At 54.2% G+C, this 16,538-nt stretch overlaps 1 protein-coding gene across 1 annotated transcript in view; it reads left to right on the top strand.

Annotated features, from left to right (window-relative positions):
* The window catches only part of LGR6 (leucine rich repeat containing G protein-coupled receptor 6), a 99,010-nt gene that overhangs the window by 32,721 nt on the left and 49,751 nt on the right, over window positions 1-16,538 (top strand). The window lies entirely within an intron of this gene.

Here is a 16,538-nt window from a genome sequence, read left to right as displayed (position 1 = left end):
CAGAGAGGCCAGTCACTGAGAGCCTGGCCCGCGGTGGGGACTTAGTGAGAACGTGTTGAACGAGTGGTGAGTCGTGAACCCCAGGGGATGAGCCGGGGAGGGCACAGGGCAAGGGGGGGCGCCGAGGCTCCTTTGGACATGTTGGGTTTGCAGTACCTGCCGGAGGGGTGACCAGGCATCTAGTATAAGATGGAGCGCGGGTCACTCTGCCTGCAGGACATCGGAGTGTGCACGTGCCTCTGTGTGTGTGCGCGCGTGCGTGTGCGTGTGCTGGGGAGAAGGGGGGCGTCACCCTACCTGAAGGTTCTGTTTGGTGGTGTTCCATCAGAGTGAGACGCTGTCCACCTGACTCAGGCCCCTCCACCCAGGAGGGCTCAGGAGCAGCAGGCCCAGTCTGCCGGGCTGAGCGGAGAGGGGGGAATGGCCTCCGTCGAGCGCCCCGCGTGCCGGCACCACACCCACGTGATCCGATTCCATCCTCACGCGCCCCTGTGACAGTGGCCGTCTCTGCCATCAGATGAGGGAACAGAGGCTCCGACCGGGTCAGGGCCTCCCGCGGTCAGAGCTGGCACTTGGGGCGGCAGGGCCACAGCAGCCAGGCCCCTGGGGCTCAGGTCCCCGGGAAGGCTGTTCCTTGCCTCCCCTGGGCAAACTCCCACGGACGTTCCTGGAACGTCCATGGAGGTTCCGTCCCATGGTCCACGGGACAGGAAGCGGGTTTGGGTGGGGGGAGCGGGCAGGGGATGGGCCCAGGCACGCAGCCCGACGTGGCGCCCAGGCTCTTTGGCCCCCCATTACCCCCCCATCCCCTGCATACACTTGCTTCCTCCCCGACCGGTGTGGGAGAGTGAGGGTGGCCGTGCCAGACGCGTCACTCCAGGCTTGAGCCACGGCCAAGAAAAACCACGGCAGCCAGAGGAGCCTGGGGGAAAAGAGAAACTGGGTGGGGGTGAGGCAGGGCCGGGGGTGGCAGGGGAGTCCATGGAAGAGCAGAGAACAGCCCAGAAAGACCTCAGGCCTGGGCCGGGTGGGGCCCGAGAGGAATCAGGAAGGCCCCGTGGCAGGACTAAATTAGGGGAGAAAACAGAAAACAGCCCCGTCCTGGACACGCCGGGGGGAGCACATCACCACAAGGGCAGCCCCATGACACCGCCGCTCTCTGCCGGGCCGGGGAAGCGAGTCCAGGGTGGTGCGGCCTCTAGCCCGAGACCCCCGTCAGAACCAGCGCAGCCGCCATCTGAAACACACTGGGGCCTGTGCTGGGGGGGGGAGGGGGAGGGGGCGGGGAGGGCGCCCGTGCTCGAGTCACCTGTGACGGCCGCATGCTTGGTCTCTGGGGGCTGGCGCAGTGGGTGGTCCGTCTGCAAACATGCCTGTCTCCTGGGGACCTGCCTGTGGGGCGAGGAGGAAAGTGGCCCAGCCATGCCACCCAGCTCACAGGCTCTTGGAGGACAGGGATCGCAGGTCTCCCTGGGGGGCTTCTGAGCAGACCCCCCTTGTTCCATATCTCTGACCCACCTCTGAGGGGCAGCTGTCCCCCAGACCAATGATGACCAGCACTTACGGCCCCTTCCGTGTGTGAGCCGCTGGTACTCACACCACACTTCACCTTGCGGCTCTGTGGGATGGTTAGACCGCTAACCTCGTCACCCCATGTCACAGATGAGCAAACTGAGGCACAGCTGGTGCAGGGACTCAGTGGAAGGGACACAGTACGTAGCAGAGCCGGGGTCAAAGCTCAGGCAGCCTAGCCCAGGGTCCACGCGCACACCGTGACACTCAGCCACCCCCCAGGGCCATGCTGAGGGCACTGAGTGGGCAGATGATGAGCCCTGGGCAGTGGGCCATCGGGGGCTCTGGGACCATGGTGTCTCCAGTGCATCTCCTCCCAGGGCTGGCCTTGGAGCGTGTGCCCCGCTGGAGGATGCCCACGGACGCTGATTTGGCCTGCGTCTGTCTGTACCCTGGGATTCTGGGGTTGGGTGAGGTCGGGTTGGGCTGACGTAACAAAGTGCCATAGATGGGTAGCTCAGGAGTTTATTTAAATGGACAACAGGAGTTTATTTCTAACAGCTGGAGGCTGGCAGGCTGAGATCGGGGCCCGTGGTGGAGCTCTGGTGAGTGAGGGCCTCTTCCGAGCTGCAGACGGTGCCCTCGCGTTGGGGGAGCAGAGATGGGCAGAAGCCTTCTCCTGACTCGTGAGGGCTCTAATCCCTCCCAAATGCCTCGCCTCCTAATTCCATCGTATGGAAGAGGGTCAGGTCTTCAACATACTAATTTCAGGGGACACAAACATTCGGTCCATGACACGTGGACGGTGTTGGTTGCCAGGGGAGCCCAGGCTGCTGACACTCTGTCATCGCCATGGATCCCTAGAGACCCCTGGTGCTGATCAGACCCCCAGACGCTCCTCAGGAGAGGCCGTGAGGCTGCTTGTGCCTGATAGCCATCGACTCGTGAAGAGCTTTAGCACCCTGTCGCCAGGAACGACGCCGACCCAGCCACGCGAGGAGCAGCACGTGCACTGCAGCCCACTGACCCACAGGGCCTGGGGGAGCCTGGCTGCGGCTTCCCATTGGGGCAGAGGCGGAGCCGGCTGTGCGTGGGAGGCGGCCCCTCGGGGAAGCATCTCCTCAGGCCTCTGAGCGCCGGGGGAAGGAGGAGGGCATCACGGGGACAAGGACCGTGTCTTTGGGGCAGGGGCCCAGGCAGAGGACGGCTCACACCGCCTGGAGGGACCGTGTCGAGCAGTGGTTCTCTGGGCGGGGTCCCTGGGCACCGGCGCCAGCACCTCCTGGGAACCTGTCAGACGTGACCTCCCAGGCCCCGCCTGCACCTGCTGAATCAGAACCTCTGAAGGTGCGGCCCGCAATCGCGTTTCCACGAGCCCCCCACCCCAGTGGATTCTGACGCCCGTGGAAGAGTAAGAGCCAGTTATGGACGAAAGGGACCCCCCAAGCCCCCTGGGCGGCTTCAAATAGCAGACTCGGACGCTTGCACAGTCTGGAGGCCGCAGGCCAAGATGAAGGTGTCAGCAGGGCGGGTCCTTCTCAGAGCCGCCTCCCATGGCTGTCGGCTGCCAGCGTTCCTCGTGGCCACATCACCCGCCCTCACGAGGCCCCCTCCTCTCTGCTTGTGTCTCTCACAGGACACTTGTCACTGGGTTTAGGGCCACCCCAATAATCCAGATGATCTCACCTTGAGACCCTTAACTTAGTTACGCCTGCAAAGACTCTTCCAAATATGGTTCTTCCATCCACAAGTTCTGGGAGTTAGGATGACAGTGCACCTTCTTGGGAGGCACCACCCAGCCCAGCCAGGGGTGTGAGGGGGACAGAGGGCCGGTGAGGGTCCCACGGAGAGTGGCAGGGTGATAGCTGGGCGTTGAGTCAGAAGGAGACCAGAGGCTCGGCCAGGGTGGCGGTCCATGAGTCAGCTGGGCAGGGGGGCGGCGTCTGCCCCGCACGGCCCGGCACCAGCGGGAGGTGGGACGTGGACCTGGAGGTCTGGGCGGCTCTGACCATGGCGATGCCCGGTCTGCCATGGACGAGCCCCCGAGCTGCCCCGAGCTCTCGGGTGATCCAGTGGGTATGGTCAGCACCGCCCAACTTGCCTGCCGGCCAGAGAAAGCCCAAAGCCCAGCCATGCTGTGGGGCCCACCGAGGGGTCCCCAGGGACCACGAGGTGGCAGATGGCCTCCCTGGCACGGCTATTTCGGGCCCCATGATTATATGCTACTGTATTTGGATCTCCCCAAGGTTCCGGGAGTTGATTACTACATGCGTCTGGGGCAGAGGCTGCTTCGAGGTGGGTGGGTGGGCGGGCATGCGGGCAGCCCCCTGCGTGTGATGAAGGTCTCAACACGGGTGATTTGGCTCCCGGAGAACTAGGAGAGTGTCCGCGTGGGCTGGGCCCTGGGATCCTGTGAGGGTTCTTTCAGCCATAAATGCTGGTCTGGGAGAGAGTTGGCCCAAGCTGGGCCACCAAGGAGCAGCGTGGTTCCTCGGCCCTTGTGGGTCTCCTCAGCCCCGTGGAGCTCCTACAGGCCTAGGCCTGAGAGACCTGGGAGAGGCAGGGGCACCCAGGGTGGGGGTGGGAGCGGGCCACTCAGACTGAGATTAGGTGCACATGGGCCCCGGGCAGAGCCAAGAAGTGGGGTGACCCCCCCTCCCCCATGGGGAGATGACAGAGGCAAGGTTCCTCCCTCCTGCATTAGTGCCTCTTCCTGAGCAGCTGACGCCAGTGTGGAGATCTGTCCTGGGTTCTGGGTACATCTGGAGGGAAGAGGAGAGCCAACCCCTGGTGTTCATCCATCCATCCATTTATCCATCTTCCCTTCCTCCCTCCCTCCATCCACCCATCCATCCATCATCCATCTATCCATCCATCCAACCAACCATCCATGCATCTGTCCACCCGCCATCCGTCCATCCATCCATCCATCCGTCCATCCATACATCCATGCATCCATCCACCCATCCATCCATCCATCCATCCGTCCATCCGTCCATCCATCCTTCCTTCCATCCATCTATTCACTTGCTTATTCAAGCCTTGCCGAGTGCCTGAAATACCTGAGCTCAATAGTAAAACGAGGGCCCTGCCTTTCAGCAGCTCGAGCTTTGGCGTGGGAATATCGCACACCTAGACCCCCATCCTTACCCCTCCCCACGCATACACCATGGACTTAAGCTTCTGAGACAGAAAAGTGAGGGCAGGTGAATGTGATGGAAAGTCAGCGTAGAAAAGTGAAGCAGAGCTGGTGGACGTGATGAAGACCAGGTGACGCCCGGTGTATGTAATGAGCATCACACTTGTGGTTCAGGCTTGTTGAACGCCCGCTGTGGTACCAGGATCTAGGCTAATGCTCAGCAGACGTCACCTCATTCACTCCTGGTGACAGATCTCTGTGGGACGTCCCATGATCCCCATTTTACAGATGAGGAATGAAGGTTCAGGGTGTTGATCACAGAACTGGTAAACAGTGTGTCTGCTGGGAGCTCGCAGCCTTGTTTCAGAATTCTACCCCACTGCAGCCTTAGAGCCCAGAGGGAGGTGAGGGGTGGCCAGATCCCAGCCAGCAAGAGGTGGGGACGGCATCTGTGTGCCGGCCGCCAGCCTTCCGCTGGCTGCACCCCTCCCCCACTCCCCGACCGTGCGGCCGGCCATCTGTCCGTCCGTCCAGGGAGAGAAGACTGGTCAGGGGCTGGGAAGGGGCGATCTTTTCTGAGAGTCTGTGAGTAATCGTCCACCTGTTCCTGGCCTTTGGCGCCCAGGTGGTGGCCAGCCGCTCGCCGGCGTGTGGGAGTCTGCACGCCAGCCGGAAAAGGCCACAGGTGCCCGGGCTCCTGCTCGGGCCGCCGCAGAGGCCGCAGGGTGGAGGCTGCCCGCCCAGGCGCAGGGCCTCAGAGTACCAGGCGGAGGCGGCGGGTCACCGGGTCCAGGCAGGGGAGGGGACTCCCCCGGCGTCACCAGCGAGACGGGGGCAGGCCTGCAGATGGTTTTTCGCTCCTTTCTGAAAGGGGACCATCATTTTACGAGCCGCTGTGACCTCTCTGGCCAGATGGCTCTACGATCAGTGGTTCTGGAATGTGGCCCCCCCGGGACTCTGGCCAAAGTGGCGGCCCCCCCCCACTGGCTGCAACACCTGTGTTTGGACTTGCAGCCAACTCCTCCTTCCGCCTGCCCCGAGATAAAACCGTCCCGTTCCGGCGGGACCGGGTCTGGAGGACTCTGTGGACCCTCGGGAGGGGTCTGGGTGGTGGGGAGGGGCGGGAGGGCCGCGGTGTCTCCAGCTGAGTGAGTCTCGAGGGGCCCTGGCAGCCCTGGAGAGGACAGCCCCTCACAGAGCCCTGTCTCCCCGAGAGAAGGGGCAGGTCTGGCCCCCGGCTCCTCCCATGCCCGCCCTCCGGAGACTTCTTCAGGGTACCCCCCCAGCGATGCCCCGCGCGGGGACCGCAGCACTTGTCTGGGGCTGGAAGTGACCTTGGCCCGTCCCTCTCCTCGGAGCCGAGGCACCGCAGTTTGGGCCAAGACCGGGAGGAGAGGCGGAGAGAGGGCGGGAGCAGAGGGAGGGGAAGCGGGAAGGGGCTTGCTCTGAGCATCTCCAGGTGACGGCACCACCCCAGTGCCTCCGTGGGCTGCAGGGCTCTGGCCTCTGGTGCCATCTCGGAGGCTCTGCTCCAAGGCCCCTCCAGCCACCACTCCCCCTTCACAGCGCACACGCTGTTCCGTTTGTCACCTCCGGCTGGCCTCTGCGGCTCCCAGTCCCTCACACTGGTTCTCACCAAGGTCCAGACCTTCCCTAAGCCCAGCAGGCTCTTCCCAGCCCTTTTCTCACGGGATCTCAGCTCCCTCTACCTGACTGGCCTCTCCTCAGTCTTCTCTGCAGGCCCCAGCCCGTGTCACCCTATCGATGTCAGACTCCTCCTGGGGGCTCTTTCCTCGTCCCTCTCGAGTCCACGCCTGCAGCCTGGGCTGCTGCGGGGGCTGCCGGTGGAGCCTCGCGTGGGTGGCCAAGCCGGCCTCGAGCTGAACACCCCCGACGCCCCTCCTGAGGGCGTTCCAGCCCCAGCCTCTGTGTCGTCACTTACTTTCCTGATCCACGACTTGGCGGCCACCCTGACCCTCCCATCACTGTCCGCCATCGCCCCTGCCCGGGGTGCGGCAGCCTCCCAGCCGGTCCCCCACTTCGTCCTGGACTCATTCCGATCTTCCCCACTCTGAGTCCGACGGACCTTAAAACACAAACCTGATCGTGTCACACGCACACACACCCCGCTTAAAATCCCCGTGGCTCCCGACACCCTGAGGACAAAGCTCCTTGCTGAGCTGCAGGGCGTGCCACCTGCGCCACCCTGCCACCGCCGGCAGACCCACTGAGCACGTGCATCCTGCTCCCCTGCCCAGGCCTCAGGGGGGCCCTGCTGCCCGCAGGAAGCCTTTTCTGCCCCGACGATCACTCCCGCAGGGCCCCGCCACCCCGCACTGCCAGAGCGTCCCGCTCGCCTGCTGTCATCCTCTTACTTCCCTTCTCCGTCCCCTCTGAGTTTCATGAGGGCGGACACTGTCCCTCCTGTCACTCAGGATTCCCCGCCGCTGGTACCGTGCCTGGCCCATGCGGGCGCTCAGGCATCTTTGCTTATAAACGTATGAACAAACGGATGCAGAAGGGGGCAGAGAGGTGAGGCAGCCCGGCCAGGGATGAACAGGGGTAAGAACGGGAGCTGGAATTTAGACTCGGGTGTGTCTGCTTCTTAAGTGGACCGTCTTTCTGCCAACACTTGCTGCTCCCGCCTTCCTCTGGAAGCTTCCTCAGAACACCCAGGAATTCGAGGAAGGAGGGCGTCCTGGGGTCCTTCCTGCCCTCCACTGTCCCTGTCGGGGGAGGCGGAGGGCAGGCCAAGCTTGGAAGGGAGTCAGGGAATGACAGCAGCCGAGGGCTGGAGCCAGCAGAGCACGGTCGTGGCCTGGTGTGGACGCTGCCGCGGGCCCTGGCCGTGTGCTGTCAGGATCTGCACGTTAGTGCATGGATCTGCCCAAATAAAACAGAGGTGGGAAATAAACTTGTTATTTTTTTTAAAAAGCCATGCAATGCCTTCCAAAGCCAAGAATGACATTACTTAGGATTACCTGCCACTTAGGGATGGTCCCTGCCCCTGTGGGCAATGGGGGCCTTACTCTGTGAAGCGGCTGGGCCAGGAGGGTCATAATTTCCGGAGCTCGGGGTGGGGCAGGGGTGGGAATGAAGAGTCAGTGTCTGGATGCAGTGCATCTCAGCCGGGAGCCAGGAGGCTGGACCACCCACTCCCAGTCCCCTTCCTTCCTGCTCCTCAGCTGGGGCTGCAGGCCTCCTCAGGGAGCCCCCAGGCCTTCTAGGCTGCTGCAGCTGCCTCGGCCCCAGCCCCAGCCCCAGCCCCAGGCCCACCGTGCTCCTCTGGCCCTCTTAACTGGCCCCTCAGCTGCACATCTACTAACCTGGGCCTGCAGTAAAATCCTCCCTCCAAACATCTGGAGTGGGGGGAAACGGAGGGGGAGAGCATGTCTGGGGGCCGGGGGTGGCGGTGCTGGAAGCCAGCTGTCTCCCCGATTCTTAGTCCTGCTGCTTGCTGGGGCGGAATGGGTCAGAGGGGCCAGGTGAGGGTGGGCCCAAGGCTCCCCCAGGTCATTGGATGGCACCACTTTCATAATATTGCTCCTCTGATCAGAAACCACAGACCTCAGGGCCAGCAGGACAAGTCTTCCTATGAGTTACACCTGCTTTCACGTCGGTGTGCCTATACCTGCCCTCGACCCACTCCAGCCAGGTCACTTACCCTGTCGTGTCCCTAGCTCCCTGAACCTGTCCTCTCCTACCTCCAAGCCTTGGCTGGAGCTGTTTCTCAGGCTAGGATGCTTTTCCTCTTCCTTTCTGCCAAGATTTGCCTCTCTACTGCTTGAATCAATGCAACACACCTCCTCCAGGAAGTCCTCCTAGACTGATTCCATCTGACTCTGAGCCTGCTGAGTACACTGAGTACCAGAACCAGGCATCCTCAGTTCTCACAACCAGGACGGCAGGAGGGGAGGCCCTGGCCCCCCTGGCCCGAGCAGAGCAGAGCAGAGCAGGAAGGATCCAGGCAGAGCTCTCTTGTCTTTGCTGGTGCTGACCTGGTGCCTGCCAGCTGCTACTGGCTGCCGGGGCTGGAGGAGAACATAATCAGAATTCAGATCGGTGGGGAGGGCAGGGTGTGGGTACAGACATACTAATTACCCTTTAGGTATTATCTACAGATCTGTTTCAGAGTGGGGGGCAGGGCGGCGCGTGGTGGGGTGGGATGCTAAGTGGTGACCTTCTGGCAAGTCTGGAGAGTTCTGAGAAAGGTTGGTCCATGCCGACCCAGGCAGACAGGACCTTTCTTGGCCCATCTCTCCCTGGTGAGACCTGACCGGTGTCCTGGATCTGACTGCCCCAGCCACTTGGAGCCTGGGAGTCAGAGGGAGAAGGGAAGTGAGGCTCGGGGGGCATGGCCAGTGGCCACTCACGTTCCCCTCGGCCAGGCCTCACGTATCTGCCGACCCTGGGTGGGCGGCGTGTGGGCTTGGGCTGGGCTGGGGGCTCCCAGAGGCTCTGTCTCCTTTCAGCTGCGAGGGGTGTGTGTGATTCCGGGGTCTTTCTCTGAAATCGCTGCTGCTTGTCTTTGGAAGCCAGTTCCACCTCTTTCTAGGTGAAAGTTGTCTGCACATCCTGAGCTGTGGTTCTGTGAGCTGCGAACTGGGGATGATAAAGTGACAGCCCTGAAGCTTCCTGAGATGCTCTGTGTCCTGCCGGGAGGGTCCCAAGTACACGCGCAGGGCGTTGCTGTGATGAGGCTTATTATTAGACTGGCCCATGGGGCCGGCAGACTCCACGTGAGGGACCCTGAGACCGTGGGGGCTGGAGCGGTGGGCCTTCACCCCCGTCAGGCTTTGCTGCAGAACCAGGTGGGGTCCTCCTGAGGGGCCGGTCGCCCCTGTGCGGAGGGAGTGTGAGGCCCTCACCGCTTTCCCTCCATGGCAGTCAGCACGCGCACCAGGCCGGTCAGACACCAGCTTCAGCGAGTGACCGTCAGGTGGAGGTTAGGACATGGTCACAGCAGGTCCGTGCAGGCACGAGCGTCCAAGCTGGGGTTCGAATCTGAGCTCATCTGAAGTGCAGGTCCTTCCACTCTTCTGCATAGGTGAGGAGTTTGATGGCTAGTTTCTTCTCTTTTTTTCTCTCCTTTTCCATAGATTTACTTTTAAAGGGCAAAACACCTGGGGAGTTTAAATACCAATGTGTTCTCATGTCCAGACGCTCCCAGGACCATCTGTCCTCTCTCAGTGGAGAAAAGGTCTGGTACTTTGTTCGTGTACGTCTTTCTTACTGCAGTGTGATCTGCAATTTCTTGTGGACGTGTTAACTTTTCCACATCCGTATCAGGCCTTGCAAACCCAAATTCATCCTCTGCGGCCACGATAATCTCCAGTGGGTCCAAACTAAGGTCTTCATAAAATGGGAACTGGGAGCTTTTCCACGTCAATCTTGTCATAGTTTCCAGACAACACGGTCTTTGGTTTGGTCCAAAGTCAAAGGGGGCATCGCTGGGCTGGCAGCGTAACCGTGAATCTACCTGGAGCCAAGAGCAAGGGCCCGAAGGACACACTGTCATCGAACATAAAATGCCTCGAAATAAATGCCCAAAGCTTTTAGGGCTTTAGAGAACCCCCGGCATCTGAGTCTAACTGTGGCCGTTAAGATACACCGAGTCACAGAGCTGCTGCTCTCGGGGGCCTGGCAGCCGGCTTCTGAGATGAGCAGGAGCTTCATGATGCCAGGGTCCCTCCTGGCTGGAGGAGCAGCAAAGCCCCACAAGGAGAAGCGCCCGAGCTGGGCTTCAAAGGTAGAATGAAAGGTGAGCAGCGGAGAGAAAGGACGGCCCTGCTGGGAGGGGAGCAGGCTGAGCAGAGAAGTGGCTGTGAACTGGGGGGCTGGGGGCAATGCTGGACCTGGAGAAGGCAGCCTTGGTGCAGGCCTGGCTGGCAGCCTGGAGGAGGCCGCTCTGCAGCGAGGGCCGGCCCTTCCATGAGGCCAGTGAGGAGGCCGTGGGGGGCAGAGCCTGGACCACAGCAATGGCCCCAGAGAGGGGGCCCCAGGGAATGAGGCTTCTCCTGCTCACCCCCAATCCTCCCCTCCCCGAGCCCTGCCCCACACAGGCGCCATCCCCAGCCGAGCGCAACAGAGCCTGGGACTTAATTATACACTGACACAGTTTGTTTTTAAAAAACATGTTTGTTTTTGTTCTGACTCATTGTAGAGAATTTAGAAAATACGGAAAATAAAAAGAAAATAGAAATCACCCACAATTCTACCACCCAGACGCGATGCTTGTTAACTTGTCTGCATTTCTCTCTGAAACCACATACCCTCACAAACACACGCATCCTTCATGATGTGTTAAATATTTACAAATTGTGTTGGGGCCTGGTTTATTGTTCCTTCGAGACTGTACTAACATAGCACTGGGGTAATTGTTTTAGCTTTAAGTACTTTTAAAATTTGAGATATAATTCACAGCATAAGATTCACCCTTTAAAAGTAGACAGTTGAGTGTTCTTAGCATGTTTACAAACTTGTGCAGCCATTAGCACTCTCTAATTCCAGCACATTCTCATCTCCCCAAAAGAAAACCCATCCCCGTGAGCTGCCACTCCCCATCTCCGCCCCCCACACCCCAGCCCCTGAGATCTCTAATCTACTTTCTCTCTCTCTGCATTTGCCTATTCTGGACATTTCCTATAAATGGAATCGTACAAAACCTAGCTTTTTGTGTCTGGCTTCTTTCGCTTAGCACGTTGTCAAGAGTCACCCATGTGTGTATTCGTGGATCTATCAGTACTTCATTCCTTTTGATGGCTGAATAATATTCCATTGTGTGGATAGACCACGATCTGTTTACCTGTTACCAGTTGGTAGATGTTAGGTTGTTCTAACTTTTTGGTTATTGTGAATAATGCTGCTGTGAACATTTGTGTGGATGTGTTTTCAGTTTTCTCGGGTGTATAACCAGGAGTGAAATTGCTGGGTCACATGGTAACTCTATGGACAACTGTTTGAAGACCTGCCAAACTATCTTCCAAGGTGGCTGCAGCATCTCACCTTCTCACCAGCAATGTCTCTGTGTCCCTGTCCACACTTGGTACTGTCTTTGTAATTATAGTCTCCTCGTGGGTGTGAAGTGGTGTCTCGTGGTGGTTTTGATTTACACATCCTAGTGACTAATGGTGTTGAGCATCTTCTCATGTGCTTACTGGCCATTTGTTCATCTTGTTTGGAGAAACCTCTGTTCTGATCCTTTGCCTATTTTAAAACTGGATTGTCTTTTTCTATTGTTGATTTGTAACAGTTCTTTAAATATTCCAGTTACAAGTCCCTTACCGGATGTATGATTTGCAAATATTTTCTCCCATTCTGAGTCTTGTCTTTTCATTTTCTTGATATTCCTTTAAAGAACAAAAGTTTTTAATTTTGATGAAGTCCAATTTATCTGTGTTTTCTTTCTTCTTCATTCTTTTGTTGTTTTGTTTAAGAAACTATTGCCTAATCCAAGGTCAGGAAGATTTATAGCTACGTTTTCCTCTAAGAGTTTTATAGTTTTGGGTCTTTGATCTGTTTTGAGTCCATTTTTGTATAAGGTGTGAGATAGAGGTCCAATTTCATTCTTTTGTATGCAGATAGAGAGTTCAACAAACCATTTCATCACCCCAAAGGCTGTTTTTTGAAAAGACTGTTCTTTCACCCATTGAATTGTCTTAGCATCCTTGTTTGTAATCAATTTTCCATAAATGTATGAATGTATTTCTGGATTCTCAGTTCTATTCAGTTGACCTATACATCTATCCTTATAGACCATCCAGTCTTTTTTTTTTTTTTTTAATTTATTTATTTATTTATTTGGTTGCACCGGGTCTTAGTTGCGGCAGTCGTGCTCCTTGGTTCCGGCATGCGTGTGAGATCTAGTTCCCTGACCAGGGATTGAACCCGGGCCCCTGGAGCTCGGAGTCTTAACCACTACGCCACCAGGGAAGTCCCTACACCGTCCAGTGTTGATGACTGCAGTTTTGTAGTAAGTTTTGAAATCAGGAAGTGTGAGTCATCCAACTTTGTTTTTCTGTTTCATGATTGTTTTGACTATTCTGTCTCCCTTGCATTTCCATATGGATTTTTAGGATTTGCTTGGCAACTTCTGCAAAAAAAAAAAAGGGGGGCACTGGGAGTTTTGATAACGGTTGTGTTGAATCTATAGATCAGTTTGGGGAGTGTTGCTATTTTAACAGTCCATGATTATGTCTTTCCATTTATTTAGATATTCTTCAATTTCTTTCAACAATGTTTTATGGTTTTCAAAGTATAGACTTTGTACTTTTTGTTAAATTTATTCCTATTTGCGTTGATGTTATTGTAAATTGTTTTCTTTTTTTATTGAAATATAGTTGATTTACAATGTTGTATTAGTTTCTTGTGTACAGCAAATGATTGTTATACATATATATGCAAATATATATTCTTTTTCATAATAGGTTATTACAAGGTATTGAATATAGTTTCCTGTGCTATACAGTAGGTCCTTATTGTTTATCTATTTTATATATAGTAGTGTGTATATGTTAATCCCAAATACCTAATTTATTCCCCCCCCTTTCCCCTTTGGGAACCATAAGTTAGTTTTCTATGTCTGTGAGTCTGTTTCTGTTTGTAAATAAGTTCATTTGTATCATATTTTAGATTCCACATATAAGTGATATCATATGATATTTGTCTCTGACTTACTTCACTTAGTATGATAATCTCTAGGCCCATCCATGTTGCTGCAAATGGCATTGTTTCATTCTTTTTTATGGCTGAGTAGTATTCCATTGTGTATATATACCACATGTTCTTTATCCATTCATCTGTTGATGGACATCTAGGTTGCTTCCATGTCCTGGCTATTGTGAATAGTGCTGCTGTGAACATAGGGGTGCATGTATCTTTTCGAATTAGGGTTTTGTCCAGGTATATGCCCAGGAGTGGGGTTGCTAGATCATATGGTAGTTCTATTTTTAGTTTTTTGAGGAACCTCCATACTGTTCTCCACAGTGGCTGCACCAATTTACATTCCCACCAACAGTGTAGGAGGGCTCCCTTTTCTCCACACCCTCTCCAGCATTTATTGTTTGTAGACATTTTAATGATGGCCATTCTGACCGGTGTGAGGGGATACGTCATTGTAGTTTTGATTTGCATTTCTCTAATACAGGGGTCCCCGACCCCCAGGGCCACGGACCAGTACCGGTCTGCGGCCTGTTAGGAACTAGACCGTGCAGCAGGAGGTAAGCGGTGGGCGAGTGAGTGAAACTTCATCTGCCACTCCCCATCGCTCCCCATCGCTCATATTACCACCTGGACCATCCCCCCATCCGTGGAAAAATTGTCTTCCATGAAACTGGTCCCTGGTGCCAAAAATGTTGGGAACCGCTGCTCTAATAATTAGCGATGTTGAGCATCTTTTCACATCCTGTTGGCCATCTGTATGTCTTCTTTGGAGAAATGTCTGCCCATTTTTTTTTTTTTAAAGATTTATTTATTTATTGATTGCTATGTTGGGTCTTCGTTTCTGTGCTAGGGCTTTCTCAAGTTGCGGCAAGCGGGGGCCAATCTTCATCGCGGTGCACGGGCCTCTCACTGTCGCGGCCTCTCTTGTTGCAGAGCACAGGCTCCAGACGTGCAGGCTCAGTAGTTGTGGCTCACGGGCCTAGTTGCTCCGTGGCATGTGGGATCTTCCCAGACCGGGGCATGAACCCGTGTCCCCTGCATTAGCAGGCAGATTCTCAACCACTGCGCCACCAGGGAAGCCCCTGTCTGCCCATTTTTTGATTGGGTTGTTTGTTTTATTGTTATGGAGTTGTATGAGCTCTTTGTATATTTTGGAATTTAAGCCCTTGTCGACTGCATCGTTTGCAAATGTTTTCTCCCACTCTGTAAATTGCCCTTTTGTTTTGTTTATGGTTTCCTTCACTGTGCAAAAGCTTGTGCGTTTGATTAGGTCCCGTTTGTTTATTTTTGCTTTTATTTCAATTATCTTGGGAGATTGGTCTAAGGAAACATTGGTCCGGTGTACATCAGAGAATGTTTTGCCTGTGTTCTCTTCTAGGAGTGTTATGGTGTCATGTCTTATATTTAAGTCTTTAAGCCATTTTGAGTTTATTTTTGTGTATGGTGTGAGGGAGAGTTCTAACTTCACTGATTTACATGCGGCTGTCCAGCTTTCCCAACACCACTTGCTAAAGATGAATTGTTTTCTCAATTTCACTTTTGGATTGGTAATTGCAAGTGTGTAGAAGTACAGCTGATTTTTGTGTATTGATCTTGAATCCTGCAATCTTGCTGTACTTATTTATAAGCTCAGATAGTTGTTTAATTAGGTATTTTAATATTTGGGGTTTTGTTTTGTTTTTTCTTTTTTGGTATTTTAATGTTTGATAAGGAAAGTTCCAGTCCATTTTTCTGTTATATTTTGCTCATCTATTTGTTTTATAACATGGCCTTTAGTTTTATTTTATGAGGCTACACCTAACTCCGGCCCAAAAAATCCCATTCAGTACATTTTCTGATCCCTTACATATTTGAGAATATATTTTTGTGGACTTCACATATAAATGTCAAAATAACTGGATATAAGATTCATGGATCATTATGTCTTTTTCTCAGAATCCTGTCGATGTAGCTCAAGTTTTCCCCTGGCATGTGGTGTGCCAGAAAATTCGGAGGTTGCCCTCATCATTTTTTCCTTAGAGAAGAGCATGTGTCTTCCTTATGAATGCTTGTGGAAGTTTTTCCCTTTATCTTTACAATTTAAAGTTTAGCCAGCATGTGTCTGGGTATGAATCACTTTTCCTTCAGTTTGCCTGGAACACAATAAACATTTATAAAATACATTTTTTTCAGCTTCAAAGAATTTTTTTTTAATTTATTATTTATTATTTATTTATTATTTTTATTTTTTTGGCTGTGTTGGGTCTTCGTTTCTGTGCGAGGGCTTTCTCCAGTTGCGGCGAGTGGGGGCCACGCTTCATCGCGGTGCACAGGCCTCTCACTATCGCGGCCTCTCTTGTTGCGGAGCACAGGCTCCAGACGCACAGGCTCAGTAATTGTGGCTCATGGGCCCAGTTGCTCCACGGCATGTGGGATCTTCCCAGCCCAGGGCTCGAACCCGTGTCCCCTGCATTGGCAGGCAGATTCTCAACCACTGCGCCACCAGGGAAGCCCCCAAAGAATTTTTAAAAATTATAGCTGTGTTGTGCTTCTGCTCTGTGCGTTGTGGGTTAATCTTCTGAATACCTGCAGTGCTCAAGTTCAGATTGAATTCTGTCTCCCGCCCGTCTGATCTCTGCTTTCATGACTTTGGTCTCGTTGTTCTGACCTGTGTTGTGACGTCAGGGGCAGCGTCCCATCCTGTTCTCACGGCCGATTGACTCTCTGCGGTGCTGGTTCCGCTCGCTCTCACCTGGGACGCATGTCCCAGTTTTGCTCTTTCAACTTTCCCTTCCTGCAACTTCCCTGCCCACCCAGCTCCACTCACATTTCAGTTTGTCTTTGAAGTTTACCTTTCTTTTCCCCGTTTTGTGCTGTTGTTCCTCTGTCTCCGCCTTTTCTCTCCTATGCGTGTCTGCTCCTGTTCCACTGACGTCATCGTTTCCTGTACCTTATTGAGGATGTTTTTATTCTCATTCTAGTAATAAATTATTTTTAGAGATTTGATCTTTTCCTGGGTTTCAGGATGCTATTATCATGTTCATGTTCTTCAGAATTTAAAAAAATTGTTGCTTTAAACTTCTTTCTTTCTCTTTCAAAAAATATTATTTAAAAAAATGTGGTTATACACAAACTATCAATACTGTGGTACAAATGAACTTATTTACAAAACAGAAATAGAGTCACAGATGTAGAAAACAAACTTATGGATACCAGGGGGTAAGGGGGGAATAAATTGGGAGACTGG

Source organism: Balaenoptera physalus (assembly GCF_965194825.1).
Source record: "Balaenoptera physalus genome assembly, chromosome: 1".
NCBI lineage: Eukaryota > Metazoa > Chordata > Mammalia > Artiodactyla > Balaenopteridae > Balaenoptera > Balaenoptera physalus.
The sequence above is the reverse complement of the archived record's forward strand: the minus strand, read 5'-3'. Positions and strand labels throughout refer to the sequence as shown.